Source organism: Lutra lutra, chromosome 10 (assembly GCF_902655055.1).
Source record: "Lutra lutra chromosome 10, mLutLut1.2, whole genome shotgun sequence".
Classification (NCBI taxonomy): domain Eukaryota; kingdom Metazoa; phylum Chordata; class Mammalia; order Carnivora; family Mustelidae; genus Lutra; species Lutra lutra.
Genome location: NC_062287.1, coordinates 44,857,414 through 44,878,310, shown reverse-complemented (window position 1 = coordinate 44,878,310; position 20,897 = coordinate 44,857,414).

Below are 20,897 nucleotides of genomic sequence, written 5' to 3'. Positions count from 1 at the left end.
ATTTACCCCCCTCCCCACTTCAGCACCGTCTCTTGGAATCTCCTGACCGGCTCTATGCTGAATTACAGCACTGGCATTCACATCTTCCATGTATCAGACCCTGGAGCTGAGACAATGGAGCTCTTAGAGACTTCAGCTATGATCTCATCTTCTGACCACGATTTTTCCTGGCCTGTGATCGCTCAGCCATAACTGGGGGGCCAGAGAGAGCCCCTACTCTGAGAAGTGCTGGTGCTGACTCAGCATGCCTTAGGTCTGATATTTGGAGCAGACACTTGTGTGGACTGGCAGGAACCTTCTAGTCTCCACCAGGAAAGAGAGGAAGAATCTAGACAAGCCCAGGAGAAACAATCCTGAGAGCAAAGAAATGTGGAGAGATGGAAGACAGCAGGGTTGGTGTGAGGGAGAACCCCTTTATCGAGAACCTTCTGCAGGGCGGGCACTTTCCATCTGGGCTACCACTATGCAAGGCAGGTATTATTATCCTATTTCCAAAGCTCAGAGAGATTAACTAACTTTTCCAGAGCCACATGATTCATAAGTAGCTGTGGGATTCAAACCTAGGTCTTCAAAGATCTGTATTCTCTCTTGCACACACCCTGAGAAACTGAGAATGCTAAGGAGAAGCTGAGAATGCTAAGAAGCATCTGGGAGGAACTTAGAAAGTCTTAAAAATGTAGCCTGACTCTTGGGGAGTACTTACTGGTGATTATTTCTAGGAAAGGGGAAAAAAAAATACTAATGGGATAATATTTAATCCCAGATCACCAGCACTAACCGTGAGAAAAGGTAGTGTTACAATCATCATGTGAAATAGCTTTAGGTCATAAGTGAATGTTGTCCTTTGGGGGGATATAGAATGACGTCGTTAATTCCTTGAACATGAATGTGACTAATAAACTAGGTGTGGCATCAGTCATCACGTTCGCACAGCTGTCTGGGTCTGCTAATCTGTGGTTTGAGTCTCAGCCACTGTCTGCCCAGTGGCGGGCTACGCTCTAACCTCCTGGCTTCACGGTTAGCTTGACAGTTTGGCTGAGTCTGACTCACTAGCCCCCAGCCTCAGTAGTCCTGAGCCAGTGCAGACTTCTTTTATAGTTGGCCGACTTAGAAACACAGGATGTTAGTGTTGGAAGGGAGCTAACTCAGAAGTCACCTAATATGACACCCTATGTTACAAATGAGCACACAGACGACGTTGGGTGATAGGTGAATTTGGGTGGACTTAAGGGTGAGATGGGAGGGGACCTCAGAGACATGGGCCTGTCTGGCAGGAGGAAGAAGCTGGGACCAAGCAGCCCAAAAGCTGGCAATGCTGACGCTGCTGCGGGATTTGGGGGGCCAGGGTGGAGCACAGGGAGCAGGCCCAGTGCCCTGGAACAATGGGATGGAATAGGAAAGCAGAGTGTCAGGAGAGCAGCCAAGCAGTCCCGAGTTCAGTGCAAGGCTTGTGTCCCCGCAGGGAAGGGCTGGGTAGGGGACTTAAGCTGCAGGTCAGTTAGGAGGACTGGACTGACCTGGCAAGGAGAGGGAGGAGTATAAAGAGAAATATCATAACTTGGAGCCCATCAGGGTGTACAGAGTTGAACAGAGCACGACAAAGTCCAGATTAGTGGCAGCACGCACCACCGCATGGTGGTTTGTGGCTGAGGGATTTCCCACTTTTCAGGAAAGCTCCAGTCTATATCCAGAGGGAGCAAGTAACTTCATACTGTAGTTGAGAAGCCAAGGAAGATAGCACTCAATATTCCATCCATGCTGCCTCCCCAGTGTGTCTGGATGTCCCTTTCCTCTGTGCCTACAGTCATTGACCTGAGCCCAGGCCATCACCCCCCTGAATTATTGCAGCAGAATTTTATTCTCCTGTACTCTTTCTAAATCATTCTCCTCATTATCAGCAGAGTAATGTTTCTATGACACATGAGGTTGTCACTTGCTTTCTGTAAATGTTGGATGATTTGCCATTGCCTAGCAGCCTTTCTCAGTGGGGCTTCCCTGTGACCACCAAACCTTACAGAAGATGATTAGAGTGACTCTTTTCTCACATAACCTGTGTCCTTCTAGATACAAAGGGGAGAAATTCATTTGTACAATGCATGACTTAGGTCCAAAGGGCTTCATTTTCTTGCAGAACCCTGGTTAAAAAGGGCTAGAGAGAATAAAGCCCACATGGCCAAGCCTGGCACTCTAGGTCCCATGCAGCCCCAGCCTGACTTTCTCCTAGCCTCATTCCCTGCCCTCCCTACCATGCATCCTATCCTCTGACCCTACCAAACTCTTCTCATTTCTTTAGCATGTGATTTTGTTCACGTCTTAACGTTCTTCCTACCGCGTCTCTTTCTTGGCCTTGAAAATCTTTGTCTTCCTTGAGAGCCTAGTTCAGATGTCACCTCCTCTCTGAAGTGGTGCCTCTATAACTGTTGAAGGTTGATTAAATTGTCCCTTCCTCTGTGTGCCCTTATTCTGTATAGATGTGTGCCACTATATAGCACCTGTTCATAGTGGAGGCTTACTTCTCTGTGTGACCTACAAAACTTTTGAGTTTCTGCACAGCAGACAACAACCACCCCCCAACACACTCCCTTGACCTGAATAGATGTTTATGGAACTGAATGGCCCAGAGCTCCCTGGGTAATCAAAAACAATGCTAATTCTGGAACACAGGACTCTTGACTCTTAGAGCCCATCGTTTTTTGGGTTTCTACACATGACAACAGGTAGATCGAATGTTAAATATGTGAGTTTCAGATATGTGGGTGTGCATGGTGATAGCGTGGGTTGGGAAAAAACTTCCTGAATACCGACAGGGTAAAGAAGTCACAGCTGGTAGGTCCCACTGGGAAGGGAGAGTGGAGACCAAAGGATGTTAGGTGAAGACTCGATCAGGAGTATGCATAGCACCAACATTATAATTTCTCTAGGAAACAGGAAAAAGAACATGAAATAGTTGGTGAAGGGATTAAGTCAAGGACATGTACGTCAAAAACTGATGTCCAAGATGACTCACCAAAGCTGTAATCTGATAATAAAGAGAACTTACTCTTGTAAAGTGCAGAATACCGTCACAGAAGTGATCTCATTTAACTCTCAGAATAACGCTGTGGCAGACGGGGGTGGTGGTAGAGTGAATGTGCGTGTGTGTCGTGTTGTTACAGTCCTTCATTTACAGAGGAGACAATTCTGGCTCAGAGAGAAGTGACATGGCAAACACGGACTATCCCTAAGTGAGGCAGCTTGAACTACACGACAAGCCTGCCTGGCCCAGGTCCAGAGGCATGTTCACTTTACTTAAGATCGGGGAGGCAGCTCCTCTGGTCTAAAAGCTGGAAGCTTTTATAAAATCAAATAGGATGACTTATAGAGGTTTTTCCGAGCCATGACTCAGAGGGAGTCTCCATAGACTCCAGGCTTTCCTAGGATGTTTTCAAATGAAGTTAGAAAACCATTAGTCAGCTGACTTGCAGGTAGTTGGCTGATACAGAGCAATTCTTGACTTGAACTGGGCAAAAATCGGACTTGAGGGGTGCCTGGGTGGCTCAGTCGTTAAGCATCTGCCTTGGGCCTAGGTCACGATCCCAGCATTCTGGGATCGAGCCCTTGCTTCAGGCTCCCTGCTTGGCGAGAAGCCTACTTCTCCTCTCCCACTCCCCCTGCCTGTATTCTCTCTTGCGCTGTGTCTCTCTCTATCAGATAAATAAATAATATCTTTAAAGAAAAAAGAAATCGGACTTGACTTAAGAATCTGGGACAGAACAGAAGAGTAGAGGGTGGTTTGTTTTTCACCTGCCTATAGCTCCAGGGAGATACAGAGGACAGGGGATGAGGATCCCTGCTGCTATACTTTTTGGTCCCAGCTTGGATGGACAAAGTTTCTGGGAGCTGGAGCAGAAGAGTTGGGACCACAGGAGGTCACTCAGCTCAGCTCTTTGAACCCTGCAAACTGTGAGTTCCTAGACCATAAGTACCACTGACCAGGATCTGCTGAAGATTCCTTCTGTAGTTTAGCATCTGTGGTATGCATTTCCTGTCTCCCCAACAAAACGGTAAGGCCCTCGGGGGCACAGAGTTGGCTTAAATAGCTTCATACTGGACTGTCCGGTGCTCTGAATATTTAAAACAAATATCAGGAAATGGCTTTTTGGTTACAATAAAGATTTCAAGTTGACTAAAAACATCTTCTATATGACTCCATGGAATGAGATTCCTTGGTCTCTCTTTCCTCTCCTTCAAAAGTTATCTAGATAGTTTGTTTAATCCTCATCTAATCATTTGTTGCTAGTATGTCCTGAAGGTCCATTATTGTGCTGGGTGCTACTACAGATTAGGCCCTGTGCTAGGTGCTCAGTACCTGGAGGAAAACAAGAGGTGATCCACCTTCATGGAGGTTAGAGTTTAAGGCAACGCGGACTGGCGTGGTTGAAAGAGACTGAAGACACTGTCTCATTCAACTGCCTCATTTAACAGTGAGAAAAGGAAGGCTCAGAGAAGGGTAAAATGTTGCCAAAGGTCACACAGCTAGTCCATGGCAAAGCCAGATAAAGAAAATAGTGCTACTTTTCAATTAAGATCCTGATCTGAAGCTCTCCAGGAGGCCAAAACAAGCATTATCTTCCTTCCCTTCTGTCCCAACTCAGTAAATCTCTCTCTTGGCTTCTTGATTTTTGGAGAAAATGAGTATTTTTTTTCCCCTGTTGGTTCTGGAACTAAGCATGGTCTGTTAGTAATAAACCAGAGTTTCCTCATTTTCTGGAACTCTATCTTCTCTGTCCTTTGTGAACCCCCTTCTCCACAGAGGCTCTCAGTTTTAGAACTGGAGCCCCAGGACCAGAAAAAAACATGCTGCCAGAGTTCTACTTTTTCACAGGAAGCAGAACATCCTAACTTTCTCTCAAAAAACACTATGAATTTCTGTTTCATGGATTGCGTTCCATAAGTGGACGTTTTCATTATACCAGGGAAGACAGAAAATGAACAATATAAATAAGCGAAACACAACAGATACTATGCTAATGACGAATGCTAAAGAGAAAAGTAAAGCAGGGGCTGGAACTAGGAAATGCTGGGGAAGGGGTGTTGCCATTTCAGATAAGGGGCTACGGAAGACTCACAAGGAAAGTGACATTAAAGACCAGAAGGAAGTGAGAAGGTGGTAATGCGCACATCTGGGGAAGGAGCTTTTCAGGCAGAAGGAACGATGCAAGGGCCATCATCGTGGGTTGAATTATGTCTCTCAAATGATATATTAAAACCCCAAATCCTTAGTACCTGTGAAATTTGATCTTATTTGGAAATAGGGACTTTGTAGATGCACTCAGGTGAAGATGAGGTCCTCAGAGTTGGCCCAATCCAATGTAAAGGGTTGGTATCCTTAAAAGAGGACACAGAGACGGAGATATTTAGGAAGAGTGCTACGTGATGGCAGAGTTAGAGATCTTAGTGATGCAGCTGCAACTCAAGGAATGCCAAGGATTGATGGCCACCATTAGAAACTGGGAAGAGGCAAGGAGTAGTCTCTGCTACAGGATTCAGAGGGAACATGGCCCTAATAACACCTTGATTTTTTTAACTTCTAGCCAACAGAACTGGGAGACAATAAATTTCTGTTGTTTTCAGCCACCCAGTTTGTGGTACTTCATTAGGGTAGCCCTAGGAAACTATTACAGCCATGGAAAAGGAATGTGCCTGGTGTTTTGAAGGAATATGTAGGCCAGTGTAGCAAAGATGGGAATAATAGGAGATCAGAGAAGTTACATAACAGATGGTGAATCAGGTAGTGCCTTATAGGTCAGAGAAGTGACATAATCTGACTTACCCTATAACAGATTTATGTATAGTTACAGCTGTGTGCTGTATTTATTTATGGCTGAATGGAAATGTATAGAAGAACCCAGATGATAAGTTGATGAATAATCATAAGAACTAGTGAGAAAGAATGTGCAAATACGAATGTGCAAATACTAATAATTATAATTAAATGTTTCATTTGTTTTTTAGGTCTATTTTAATCTATAGTGTTGATGCATAACTAATTTTAAAAGGATGGGATTTGGGGGTTACCTGGGTGGCTCAGTCGATTGGGCGTCCATCTCTTGATTTTGCCTTGGGTCATGATCTCAAGGTCGTGGGATTGAGCCCTGCATCAAGCTCCACACTGGGCATGGAGGCTGCTGAAGATTCTCTCTGTTCCTCTGCTCCTCTCCTGGCTTACATATGCCCCCCACCTCTCTAAAATAATAAAATCTAAAAAGAAAAAAAAAGAAATTTTTATTTTTAAAAACAGATCATTAGGTGGCAAAGCGTGAGTTCTCTCATATGACCTCAATTGACCACACTAGCGGCCAACTGGGTTTAGACCATAATCATCCAACTCAAAACAGAAGTCTTCAAATACCAGCCTCAGTTGCTCTTCTTCTCTGCCACCTTGTAGTTTCAGTGCATGCAGCCAGCTGATGCAGGCTGTCTGGATTCCCAAGAGGCATGGTCTTCCCAGGCCTCTCCTGAGTCAGATGTCCACTCCCGAGCCCATCAACCATGGTTGAGAACTGGTTCCATTCATTTTGAATGGAAAACTACTCTTCTTCCAAGGCTGTGGATGGAGTCTATTTTCTAAGCAGAGGATGTGAAAGTAGGAGGGATATGAAGGGCATCTCGGGCACAAAACCCATCAGCTCTGTCTTCAACTTTGAAGCAAATGACTGGGTTTGAATTCCTCTCCCCCTCCACCACCCCGTACTAACTGTAGGATCTTGAATGGAGTCATCTCAAGTTTTAAGTTGTTTCCTCAACTGAAAAATACAGAGAACACCCCTATTTCAAAGGTTTGTTTATATTCACTTATTTGAAAGAAATCATTTCACATGTTTTGAGATGGACAATAGCCATGGCACCAGCAATATAGGAATAAAAGCCATGATGCCTGCTGCAGAGATGCTCACTGGCTAGTGAAGGAGGCAAGTAAGAAGAAAAATAATTACAGTTCTAGGGGCTCTGCATGAGGGAGAGCAGCACTCCTGGGTTGAGTGCTCTCTTTGCATGGTCCAATTGTGAGAACTATATATGTATTTGTGTATGTGTGGTGCGTATGGTGTGTATGGAGTGTGTGGTATGGACCAAACAGAAGAGGAAGGAAGGATAGTTGGGAACACTTCCTAGAGGTGGGAAAGCTGGATGGAAGCTTGGTAGATGGGTGGATGTTACTGGGAGATAAATGTGGGGAATGGAGGAGTGTGTCCAGGCAAGGAGGGCAGGACGTGTTGAATCACACATATGTGAAAGAGATTGGTCATTTTGGGGATGTGCTCATGGGAGAGCAGGGCTGAAGTGAGAAACAGCATGTGTCACTGAGCGAGGCAGGAAGTCTGCGGGGGGGTGGCTGGACGTGAAGCTGGAGAGGAAAGCTAGGCTTCCCTGATGGTGCAGGAAGAAGTGAAAGAATGTGTGCTTAAGTTCTCTGAGAGCCCGAAGTGCTGCACACAGTAACAATGGCTAACACTGAGTGCTGATGACATGCTGGGAACTGGGCTAACCCCTTGCGTGAATTTACTCCAACAAGGCAAATAATATTGTCTTCATTTTGCAGGTTATTATTTGAGTAATTTTCCCAGGGTCGCATGGTGTCTTAGTTTAGGGTCCCCCAGAAGCAGACCTAGAGAAAAGGATAAGTAGCTTTTGGCAGGTGGGAATGATTCCACAAAACGCCAGCTGGGGAGTAGGGAAATGAGTGGCAAGGAGGAAGGGTGTTCTGTTGAGCAGGTTACCACTAAGGACAAGTGGAGCTCAGTCCCATTGGGGAATTTTGGAAGATGATGAGGAATACTCTTAAGAGTTCATTCCCGCTGAGAGGTGAGGAATCTGGAGTATTTCTCACCAATCTCCATCATTGTTTGAGGACGGTTGCTCAGGGTGTTAACTCCGGCTTTCCTAGCTTCCCCTGCACAAAGGCCCAGTGAGCTCTTCATGCAGTGAGTCCCAGGTACTCTGTGCAAGCAGATTTCGGCGGGCTAGAGGTGAGGGCCGGGAGGTTATGGATAGGATGCTGAGGGTGTGCCATACACAAATTCTAAGTGGAATAGCCAGGGTTTTTCCCCGCGCAGCCTGGCTGGGTTTTAGCAACAATATTATACTGCTGCCCAAAGGTAAGTTACACATATATATATAAAATATTTATTTTATAATATATATTTGTAATTTATATTTATATGTAATATATTTTATAATTTATATTGATACTTACTATTTATGTATAAATATACTTTATATATTAATGTATATTTGTTATATTTATTACATTATTCTATATTATAATTATTATATTATTACAATTATTATTCTATAGTATATATATTTATTTATATGTACACATATACATTTATACTAATACTTACAGTGCTTTTCAGACAACAGAATATTGAGGCTAGAATAGAGGGAGCCCATTGTCCTAGTCAGTGACTGGCACATAACAGATCCTCAATGAATATTTGTAAATGAATTCTTTAAAATTCAATGCAGGTTAGTCATTCAGTGTTATTCAGGTGCTAGAAATCAAGAAGTGTGTATTGTAGTCTGAGTTGTCACTAATTTGGGGACCTCAGGAAAGCCACTTAGTCTCATTGAGCTTTACTTTTTTCCTTTTAAAATCTTGTTTTACGGGGATGCCTGGGTGGCTCAGACAGTTGGCATTTGCCTTTGGCTCAGGTTCTGATCCCAGGGTCCTGGGATTGAGCCCTGCATCAGGCTCCCTGCTCAGTAGGAATCTGCTTTTCCCTCTCCATCTGTCCTGTTCTTGCACTCTCTCTTTCTCAAATAAATAAATAAAATCATTTTTTAAAAATTCATTTTACTACTCACCCACCTGCCTATAGGTAGAGCTGTTGTGAGGACAAAGTCTGATCATGGCTATGGAAAACTATGAGTACAGCAGACTGAAAGGTAATCCTGTATCTCAGTTTTGGGATTAAATCAAGGAGAAGTAACTTCTTGGCCTTTAGCTCCCCAGAATCCAGGACCACCTACCATGGGTCCATCAGCTGTATCAGAGCTCTTGGATGCAAATAACAGAAGCCAACTCTGGCTATTTTTATCAGAACAGGAGTTTATTTGAGAAGTATCAGGCAAATCACAGAAGTGGCTGGAAGTCTAGAAAATCAAGCTTAGAAAATGGACATGGGGCAAAGGAGACCATCTCAGAAGACAGAAAGACTGTATCACAGAAACATCTCAATTAAGATGCTGCTTCCACTCCCACTGAGCAGTGGACAACAGCGCTGCCACTAGCCCAAATTCTAAATTGTCCCTATTTCTTGGGTCACTTGGTTTAAATTCAAGGTTTGGGGAGAAGCATCAGCCGGGCCAAGCTTAGGTCATATGCTTGCACTCCAGCTGCCAGGGATCAAGGAGGGCAACTGTCTGACCTCTTTCCCGAATTCTGTAAAGGGAAGACATATTATGCCTTCCATGAAACCCATGTTTCACGTGATGGCTGTTTCCCCAGATGTAGGAAGGGGGGGGGTTCAGATGCTGGGCAGCCAATAAAATTATGTAATCCCTGACAAATATCTTATCTAAGGTACTCAAAACCCATTCAAGTCAGGATGCTAGGAAAGTGAAGATACTGGTTTACGATTGGAAAACTTAGAAGGTCATGAGACTTTTTATTAACCAGGAACTGTTCAAGCCACTGGGTACAAAGATGACTAAGACAGGGGCACATGGCAGGCTCAGTTGGTAGAACATATGACCCTCGATCTCAGGGTCATGAGCTTATTTAAAAAAAAAAAAATGGCTAAAACACAGGTGCTGGCTTCAAGGTGCTTTGATCAGGTAGGGAGGAAAGATAAATAAAATACTAAAATAAAATGTGATGAGGAAAGGCAAAAACTGAGATATTACAAAGTAAAAAGAGAACACAGAGCAAAGGTTAAAAGCTAGGGATCATGTGGGTGGTCAGGAGAGCTTTTACAGAAAAGATGGGTCTAGAAGGGTGGAAGGAGAGAGGAAGAAAGCATTAGAGGCAGCGCCATCTTTGGTATGGGTTAATCTTCCTGATTAGCCAGAATCTGGTTCTGGTATTTCCTGCTTACTTCCTACTGCCCTCAACCACAACACATATGCTACTCCAATTAAGGTCTGAAATTAGTAAGGTCTAAGTGTTATTCGGGTATTGTCAGAGCCAAGTTTGTCTCCCTTTGCTCTCCCCCAAATCTCTGGTGCATAGTAATATTGGCACCAGCTTACTGCTGCTCTGGCTGTTTTAGCTCATTTAAATGCAACCAACCATATACTCAATCAGACCTGGGTTGAAATAGCCATTGACTAATTATAAGACCTCTCTGAGCCTCAACTTCCTCGAAGGTAAAATGAATCAAAACCACTTTCCTTCCAGAGCTGTTTTGGGGATTAACTGAGTTAATGTTTGCAAAGTGCCATCACTCAGCAGTTGAAGGGTGCTGTGATTGCTTGTTCTAGGGAGTTCATGGCAAGTCTGGTGATGATGAGGAGTCTTCTCTGTTCTTCCTTTTTGACTTGAGGAGTCTCACAATTTGGCCAAAGAGATTGCAAGAAGGAAATGTCTTCTGGGAAGGAGGTGGCCCATGAGTTGTCAAAAATGTGAGAATATGGGGCGCCTCGGTGGCTCACTGGGTTAAGCCTCTGCCTTCGGCTCAGGTCATGATCTCAGGGTCCTGGGATCGAGCCCCACATTGGGCTTTCTGCTCAGTGGGAAGCCTGCTTCCCCCTCTCTCTCTGCCTCCCTACTTGTGATCTCTCTTTGTCAAATAAATAAATGAAATCTTAAAAAAAAAAAAAAAAATGAGAGTATTCATGTGAGGAAGGAACAGATGCAGAGCTCCTCTCGAGCTCCAAGCCCTTTCCAAAGACTGACTCTGTGGTGGGACTGAGAGCCTGGTTCCGGAGTTGAGGAAGGTTTCCCAAACCCTGAAGAATGATTTTGAAAACAGCTCTTCTGGCACTAGGGATGTTTGCCTCTGCCCATTATGAGGAGGAAACAATTTACCCAGATGTGGGCCCCATCAGTCTCCCTCCTCTGTCAAGATCAGGCCACAGAAGTCGGAAGGGCGGAGAACAGCACGTCCATTAACTGGCCATTTTCACACATCGTTCCTGCACAGCATTTGAAAATGTATGCAGTATAACAGGTTGAATAACCCTGGTGGGGTAATGCTGTGTCCTTTCAGAATAATAAACATGATACTTGAGGGGAATTTGCTACGGGCTGAAGCAGTTTCATAAATGGGGCAGATCCAGATGCGGAAATGCTGTGTGGCTTGGAACAGACACCAAATTATGTGGAGTATGAATTTAGATCTCCTTTCTGAAATTTCTGGTGTACATTTCATTAGTTGCTTCTACCTAACAAACATTGGTGTTTTATTCCAACCTTGGACTTCTGGGTAAATTCTGATCTACTACACAACTATATTTTGAGTACTTGCCACATGCTAGGCATTTGGAGAGGTGGATAGGATCTTGAACTTCATTCTGAAGAAAGAAGAGGAGATTTTTTGTAAAAATTCAGAGGGCTTCTCCCTTCAAAGTTATTTGTGGGGAAGTGTAAATGTCTCCCCTATCTGCATATGAAGAAAGTAATTTCATGTAGAATGGCTTCGTTCCCGTTTTCCTCTCATCTGGGGGTAGGCTCAGGAATGGGAGGGATAGAGCAGCAGAGCATGTTGCTATGGTAACTTGGCATTAACACACCTTTAGCTCCTTTGTGTTGCCCCCAAATTACCTTTATAACTAGTGTTTCAGAGCCTGGAAAGCGTTTCTTAATTTCCACGCAGCCAGTAATGAAGGCATTTTCCAAGGCACTAGGCAGAGGGAGAGTCCTTTCTTTTTAAGGCTGAGGCTCTGTTCATGCTGTTTCCTAAACCACAGTATAGAATGAGGATCCAAACTATCTTATTTTTTATGGAAGATTTCACTTTCGAATGCCTTTCACATATGTTATCTCAGTTTTCATTGCTACATTTTTTTTAACCTCATGTTTAAGCAATCCAAAAGGGCAAGAAAATGAACCCATTAAACATTTATGCCTCAAAATAACCATGTGAGGTAGGGGCTCATCCCCATTGTACAAACAGAAGAACTAAAACTCAGAATTGCCGGAATGTGCCCAAGGTCACACTGTTAGAAATGTCAGGATGAGGAATGGACCCAGGCTTTAGATCCCAAACCAAACGTCTTGCTGTTAAACCTTTACTGACTCCCAGTCTCTTTCTGCCTTTGTTACTTTAGAAAAATACAGGTGTATATAAAATAGCAACCAATTTGTTCTTTGCTTAAAAAAAAAACCAGCTTTATTGAAGTATTATTTATATTTCATAACATTCACTTACAGTGAACATACAGTTCAATGATTGTTAAAGAATTTTTGCGGGCGCCTAGGTGGCTCAGTTGGTTAAGCGTCTGTGTTGAGCTTAGGTCATGATCCCAGGATTCTAGGATCAAGTCCCATGTCAGGCTCCCTGCTCAATGGGGAGTCTGCTTCTTCCTCTCCCTCTGCCCCTCCCCACTGCTCATGCACTCAATCTCTCTCCTTCTCAAAGAAATAAATACAATCTTTAAAAAAATTGCAATAGTATTATTGACATAATTCACATGTTACACATTCTCTCCATTTACATTGTACAAGTCAATGGTTTTTAGTATATTCATAGAGTCGTACAACCACCACCATAATCAATTTCAGGACATTTTTATCTCAAAAAGAAACCCTGAACCCTTTAGCAATCCTCTCATTCCCCGCTACCCCAGCCTAAAACAACCACTAATCTACTTCCTGTCTCTATTTGCCTATTCTGGATACTTCATATAAATAGTATAAAAAATATGTGGTCTTCTGTAACTAGCTTCTTTTATTTAGCTTTATGTTTTCAAGATTCATCCATGCTGAAGCATATAACAATAACTCTTTCCTTTTTTTGTCACCAAATAATATTCCATTAGATATACCACCTTTTGTTTATTTGTTCATCAGTCAATGGACATTTGGGTTGTTTCCACCTTTGAGCTATTATAAATAATGCTGCTATGAATATTCATGTACAAGTTTTTGTGTGGGCATATGTTTTCATTTCTCCAGGAGTGAAACTGTTGGGTCAAATTTCACTTCTGTCCATCTAGGAATAACTTTACATTCTGACCAACACTCTATGAGGTCCTAGTTTCTCCACGTCCTTGCCCAAATTGGTATGCTTTGCTTTTTTCACCTAACATTATTTCTTAGTTACATTTCCATATCCACATGGTTGTCATTTTTTTTTAAAGATTTTATTCATTTATTTGACAGAGATCACAAGTAGACAGAGAGGCAGGCAGAGAGAGAGGAGGGGAAGCAGGCTCCCCGCCGAGCAGAGAGCCAGGACCCTGGGATCATGACCCAAGCCGAAGGCAGAGGCTTTAACCCACTGAGCCACCCAGGCGCCCCTGGTTGTCATTTTTAATGATTATACACAGTGTCCCAAAGTAGTTACTTTGATACTGTTGAAACATTACTTCAAAGTTGAGGATTTATATTGTCTTCAATTTTATGGTCTTATAAGTAGTAGAACTAAGATTTGTGCCACTTGCCCCTTTTTTCCTTTGGTTTATTTCCTTGAGGTACATTCCAGAGTGGAACAAAGGGCACACACCGCTCTTTTGCTGCTTTCCAGGTTACTCTGCAAAGGTTGACTATGAATAAAATGCCAAGCTCATCCTACCAACTTCCCCGCAACCTCTGCCAAAACAAGGATTTACTGCTTCATTCCTGTGCATTAATACTGTAGGTTTATAATAGAACTTGAAGGGTGTTTTGATTGGCATTTCTTTTACTGTTAGGAAACTTACAGTATTTTAAGGGTCATCACATAGTCTCTGTAACTAAATCATTGAGCCAAAGAGACCCAGTAGTACAGGAAAATCTAGGGGTCGAAGCAAAGGGTAGCAGATGATATTAAAGGAATTCTCTGGGTTTGGGAACATGGATTCAGTTATGTTCAATAGGATGGTTGTAGCCTCAGCCGTGGATGAAGAGAATGCTCTTTAAACGGTCAGCTGATTTATTTAGACACCTGCATTTTTTAACTTTCCCCTCATTTAACCCTTCTACTGGATCTGCTCCCCTGTCTCTGACCATTCCTTCTCTCTCTCCTTTGAGAGTTGCTTTTCCTTTATCTCCCACTTAGAGATTGGTTATTCCCCAGGATTTTACTCTCAGGATTCTTCTTCTTTTATTTAATACTCTGGGCACCTTCATCCACTCTCATGGCAGTAATGACTATAAATGCTGGAAACTCCCAAATATTTATCTTCTTCAAATTGAATTCCAGATGTGCTTCTCTAACTTCTAACTGTATATCTCTATTTGAATGGCCCCTGGGCATCTCAAGCCCAGTATTTCTACCTCTAGCCACTCCTTCTTTTCTCATTTCCCCGTCTTTATGATGATAGTAACCCAATCACCCAAGTCAGAAACCTGGAAGTCACTCCAAACTCCTTCCCCACCCTACATATTCCTAAATGTCTCTCAAGTACTTCTTTTCTCCAAACTTATCACACTAATCTGATTCATGTTTTCATTATTTCTCCAAATGATTGTGGCATTTTTACATGTATGAGTTAGGGTTCTATTGGTTATAATTCTGTCACATTAGGAGGAAAATTAAAAGATTTATTGAATGGATACAAGTATGGAATGAAAGGAGGGACTGAGGAGTCATGTGGAAAGGCTGGCTGTAGGGCGGTTCTAGGGACCCAGGCAGCAAGCAGGCAGCCTATGGACCTTGTCTAGAGGGTCTGCTGTGGATGTGACTCGGTTCCAACAATCCTCAGTGTCTGTGTCTCTCAGTTCAAACTAATACATTTCTGGGAGGGTCAGGGGACCAACAAAGATCAGAGCAGTGGAGAGGCTGAGTCACGTAGTGGAAACATAGCTTCTAGAGGATGCCTTCATGTATGGGAGGCAATTATCAGAGGCAAAGAGAGGGCATAAGATGGGCAGTCTTCCCAAAGTTGTCTCTACATTGCCACCCTGCCTCTACCCTTACCCTCCACCAATCCCCTTCTGCCAGAGTAATCTTCTAAAATACAGTCCAAGAGATCAAAGAAATGGGGAAGTATGGGCATGAAATCCACATCCAGGTCTTGCCAAGTTTGGGACTTTGAGCTATTGTAACTATCATCTGTCTGTTTGAGTCCCTATTCTTTGGCAATGCTGTGTAGGCACTTCATGGTATATCATTTCTACTCCTCGTGACCGTTCTGTAAGGTGCATATTTATAATTACTGTGCAAGGGAGGAAACTGAGTCTCAGGAAAAAATTAATAAACTCATCCTAGGGCCCATGACTGATAAGTAGCAGAATCTACCATCTGACTCAAGGCATTTATTACTAGGCTATTTTCTCTCTCTCTCTCTCTCTCTCTCTCTCTCTCTCTGAGACTCCCAATTTCATCTGTGAAATGGTTATAACCTTTATTTTTCAGGATTGATGTTAGGAATAGGCAGGAATGGCATGTAATAGGCAGGAATGGCCCAGTGCAAAAGGAAAAGGATGGACAGCCCCTTATTAAATAATTAAGGGTTTCAAGGCTGGAGCAGCAGGTTATTAAACGAAGTTCAGGATCCTTGTAAGCAAGGAGGCTTGTGTGACAGCCCAGGTTGAATGCCTATGAAGTTCGCCCTGCGGTTAGTGTTAATGTATATGAGATACTTGGTATGGAATAGATTTACATTAAATTGTAGCTGTGATGATTGTATTAGCTTCCTCTGGCTGCTATAACAAATTTTACAGACTTAGTGGCTTAAAACAACACAGATTTATTATCTGACAGTTTTGGAAGTCAGAAGTCCGAAAGGAGTCTTATGGGGCTAAAATAAAAATGTCAGCAGGGCCACATTCCTTTTGGAGGCTCTAAAGGATGATCAGTTTGCTTGACTTTTCCACCTTCTAGAGGCTCTCTGCATTTGGTTCATGGTCCCTTCCTTCATCTTCAAAGTCAGCAGGGTAGCATGTTCCAAACTCTTTCTCTCTTTCTGACCTCTGCTTCCATTGGCACACTTCCTTCTCTCACTCTAACCTACCTGCCTTCTCCTTAGAAGGACCTTTGTGATTACCTTGGGCCTACCCAGATATTCCTGGAAATCTGCCCATCTCAAGACCCTTACTTAATCACACTTGCAAAGTCCCTCTTACCATGTAAGGTAGCATATTTGCAGACCCCAGGAAGTAGTATGTAAACATCTTTTGAGGGACCATTATTCAACCTACTGCAATAACAATATTATTCTTGTTATTGTTATTATTTTGTTGTTGTTGTGATGTTAATGTCCTTCTTTAATCCTTCAGCAATTTCAGGATAAAGTCCAAACAGCCATTAGGATCTTTCTAGTTTCAACTCTTTCTCCTCCCCAACCTGCATCAAACACTCCAGTGAACATTGAACAACTAACAAAACTGACCCCTGTGCCAAATTTCCTTTTGTCTTCCTTTGTTCTAGCCATGCCCTCTTTTTTCTTTCTACTTCCTCCTCATAAAAGTCATTTCTTTCTGTGTCATGATCCCATCTCTTAATTTTTTTTTAAATAGTGACAGTCTTCTTCCTAAAACTTGCATTATTGCAAACTTCCCAGAAAGCTGTGTACTATTACCCGTAACAAGGGAAGTCCCACCCTTCCTTTTGCCATGTGTACTGCAGCCCTTTAAGTCACCAGGATATCTCAAACCTTCGTGTCAATGTGCAATGTCCTTGCAGGTTTGCAGGTCACAGTCACGCTGAAGCGAGACACGAGGCAAGAGTGTCCCAGCTACACACTCAGGAATTATAGTGGAGTATGAAGTAACTCGGGCCTGTGTGCTCCTTGAGCTCAGACTTGAGGAAGGCACGGGGCTCTCTAATATATTCATGAAATCATTTATTTGACAGGCATCACAGAGATCTGAATCCCATCCTCTCAGAAAAGAGAAGCTGCACAGCTTAGTGGAAACAGTGCTAATTTTAGAGTCAGGACTTGGCTTTGAGCCCACCTACCTGCCTGGCTGCTCTTTCGGCAAACCACCAATATCTGTAAGCCTCTGGGTCGTCACCTTTAGGGTAACATTAGACCTATTCCACTTACCTTATGGTGTGGATGTAAACTTGTTTAAAGAATATAAAAATACTGATACTTACTAGGCATTAACTAGGCACCAAGCACAAGTAGGTGCATTTCCCCTATTTATACGTGGCTTGTACAAGGTTCAAGGCCATGTCACGTAGTCACTCTACTAACACAGAGAGAGCCAGAATCCAAACCCAGGTCTTTCAGACTATGCTTTTCTTGTTGTTTTCCCTTTAATGATACCAGACTGACACTCATGACTCATGGAATCTGAAAATATTTGGGGGAAAAAGATAAAGTCCTACACCACAGAGGATAATTATTAGATAAAGAAACTGAGGTCCGGAGAAGAACAGCAACTTCCCTTAGGAGTTGGTGGCAAATTTTCATCCAAGAAGTATTCAATGGGGCAAGTAGGTGTGCAGATTGCTCAGGAATGAAGGCATGGCTGCATCCAGGTGAAAGAGGGAAATCCAGCAATGATAGTAGGTATTTAGGACTATTTTCACATGTTTTCTACTTTGTGGTTGCACTTGACAGCTTATGGGCCACAATCTCCATGACACGATCAGTTTAGAAGAGTGTCCAGATTACTTACTATGGAACACAGGAGGCCCTCTGTGACTTGGCCCTGGCAGAAATCTCCAGTGTCATCTCCTGTCAGGCCTCCCCTGCCACCACCCAGCCCCACACCTTCTCTTTAGTCATAATAATTATTCGCGGTTCCTGAAATGTGCCCTCCGGGTTTGCGCCTCTGTGGCCCCATTCCCTTTGCCTGGAAAGCACTACTTCACCTTCTGTGTATCCAGCAGGCACCTACTCATTTTCTAAGACTGCTGAAATGTCACTACCTGAATGAAGTCTTCACTGGCCTCCCCTGGCCTTTCCCACTTAAATATCAACCCATCTCTCCTTTGGGCCTCTAATACCTCCTCTACATACTTCTGCATTGGGACATACAACATTTGTATTGTTCCAATTTATGCAATAAGACTGTTTGTTTACATGCCTGTCTTCAACTGCTAACACATTAAGCATAAGAACTATCTCATTTATAAGTCTTTGGTATTTAGTATGGTGATGCCCTGGGGGCAGAGCCTGATCTACTCATTAGACCACCCAACATCTACTCCTAAGCTGCTTATCTTGTGCCTGCTACCTCTATAAAGGCTGGAAAAACTAAATTCTCTTTTCCAACCTTCCTTACAGCTATTAGGGACTCTGTGGAAAAACAGTTCTGGCCAATGAGACACAAGCAAAGGTCTTGGGAAGGAGTAAAGAGCTTCTGGAAGAACTTTTGCATTTCTCATAAAAGAGCCAGAGTAACAGGTGCAAACTATCTCTCCTGCTTCCTGCCTTGAATGCAAACATAATGCTGGGGCTAGAGGGACACCATCTTGCAACCATAAGGGAAAGCCCCAAAGGATCCTTGAGTCTGTCCAGATTTTTATTATGTGAGAAAAATAAAGCCCTACTAATTCAATCTCTGTTGTTAGATTGTCTGTTACCTCTAGCTGAAAATATTCCCAAGTAATTGATGAATTAATGTTAACCAAAAGAAGTAATATCTTATTTCAATGATTTTTAATATGCTTGGTTCAGTACCAGAAACCTCCCCTCAAGAGGACTTCTATACTAACCTCAACCAATATTAATCACACCAGATAAAGTCTGATTGAAGGGGGTAGGGGGCTGCTGCATGGACTCCCGGCTCTTTTCCTGCTCCTTCTTGTCCCCCGATGACCCCTAAGACACATAGTTGGAGTCCTGAAGGCTTTTCTGGATACTCGGTACACTCTATAACACTGTTGATGGGAGTGTAAATTGAAATAGCCATTCTGGGCACAATTTGGCAGTTCAAGGGCAATTTCTATCATGTTCTTAAATTATGTGATTTTTGACTCACAACTCCATTTCTAAGAATCTATCCTACAGAAATACAGGCATGTTTGTACAAAGACATACATGTATAATGTAGGGTGATTTGTTTCAGAATTGCTTGAGGGTAAAAAAAAAAAAATAGAAACAACTTAAATGTCCATTAAGGGATTGATTAATTACTTTAAAGCACATTCCTCCTCTGGTATATCTTGCAGCTATTACTGATACTGAAATATTTTCAAGATATATTAAAGTAATATATCTTTAATATCCATTTTAAAAATAACTTGTAAAATACTATTGAAAGAAAAACTGCATAGCTGTGTAAAAATATACATATATAGGTATGTAAATGTGTACAAAAATACCTTGAAAAGAAGACCAAGAAAATGTTAACAGTGATTACTTTTGGGTAATAAGATTGAGGGAAAGAGAAGCTTGACTTTTTACTTTGTAAACTTGTATGTTGTTTGAATAATTGGCAAGTATTTATTTTTATTACGTTAAAAATAGGGAATAACATCTGTCCATAGAAGATATACAGATTGCAAGTAAGCTTATGAAAAGTTGCTCAACATCATATGTCATTAGGGAATTGCAAATTAAAACAACAATGAGATACCACTACATATTAGAATGGCAAAAAGCCAAAACACTAACACCACCAAATGCTGGCAAGGATGTGGAGAATAAGAACTCTCTCACTCATTGTTGGTGGAATGCAAAGTGGTTCAGCCACTTTGGAAGGTTGTTTGGCACTTTCTTACAAAACTAAACATACTCTTAATATATAGTCCAACAATAGTGCTCCTTGGTATTTGCCCAAGGGAGCTGAAAACACATCTACACAGAAGCCTGCACACAAATGTTTATAACAACTTAATTCATAATTGCCCAAACTTGGCAAGATGTCCTTCAGTAGATGATCAGATAAATAAACTGTGGTATATCCAAACAATGGAACATTATGCAGCACTAAAATGAAATTAGCTATCCAACTGTGTAAAGAAACTGAAGTGGATATTGCTAAATGAAAGAAGCCAACTTGAAAAGGCTACATACTGTATGATTCCAACTATATAATATTCTGGAAAAGACAAAGCTGGAAGACAGTAAAAAGATCAGTGGTTGCCAGGGGTTAGCAGGAAGAGAGGGATGAATAGTTGGAGCATAGAGGATTTTTAGGACTGGGAAACTATGATGGTGGATACATGTCCTTATACATTTGTCAAAGCTCAAAATATGTCTAACACCAAGGACAAACTCTAATGTAAAATATGGACTTTGGGGAGTGCATGGGTGGCTCAGTCGTTTAAGTGTCTGACTCTTGATTTCGGCTCAGGTCATGATCTCAGGGTCATGGTACTGAGCCCCACACTGGGCTCCTCACTCAGCGGGGATGGAGGAGAGTCTGCTTCTCTCCTTCTTCCTCTCTCTCTGCCCCTCCCTTTGCTTGCATACACTTTCTCTTAAGTAAATACATTAAAAAAAATAATAAACCATGGCATTTGAGTGATAATGATGTGTCAATGTAAGTTTATCAGTTGTAGCAAGTGTAACATCGTGGCAGGGGATGTTGTTAGTGAGGGAGGCTGTGCTTGTGTTGGAGTGGGGTGATATGGGAATTCTCTGTACTTTCCCTTCAATTTTGCTATGAACCTAATACTGCCCTGAAGAATAAATTTTGTTTTAAAATATACAGGATAAAAGAACACCAGTTGAAGACTTAGCCCAACAGATTTATTCAGTGTTTATTGTGCACAACACAATGGTCCAGGTATTGTGAGGGAAAGCAATAATCAACACATAGTTCCTAAATACATTAGGATGAAGCTATAGAACTATACCAACTATAAAGCAGAATTTTTAAAGTTCTATATAAGACACAAACAATGATGAAGAGTGTCCAAGGAAAGGAA